Source organism: Azolla caroliniana, unplaced genomic scaffold, assembly GCF_043228905.1.
Source record: "Azolla caroliniana isolate FFs.n. ecotype wild unplaced genomic scaffold, voAzoCaro1.0.p SCAF_7, whole genome shotgun sequence".
Lineage (NCBI taxonomy): Eukaryota > Viridiplantae > Streptophyta > Polypodiopsida > Salviniales > Salviniaceae > Azolla > Azolla caroliniana.
In genome coordinates, this window is record NW_028230442.1 from 20,065,444 (window position 1) to 20,065,899 (window position 456).

A 456-nucleotide genomic window follows, 5' to 3' on the forward strand; every position below is an offset into this window, starting at 1 on the left:
AGAGAGACTAAAGTCTAGCTCAAACCATGAAAAATGAAGAAGAAGAAGAAAAAAAAAACACTTCATAACTTTTGCTTTTATACTTACTTTTTCAATTTGGCATATATATGTCTTTATCATGGGGCTTTCTCCTTCACTTTGTGGGTATCCCTCTCTTCACCTTAGGTTGATGTTAGGGTGATGAGACACACAATTAAGGCATGCACAATTGGATACACATTACAGAGAACCTATAGAGATAATATGTACCTACTATCATTCATATGCAACAAATAGACTAGACTACACACATTGTAAATAAATATGGAAATAAGTAGAAACATAGTCTCGATCGTGTAATAGTTTCTCTCTGGTGGAAGCCAGTAAAAAAAATAAAGATGAAGAGAGGGAGAGACCAAATTATGTTTGTATTGGGTATTTTTGGTATAATATAGAATCTCTCCTTTGAGTTACAAT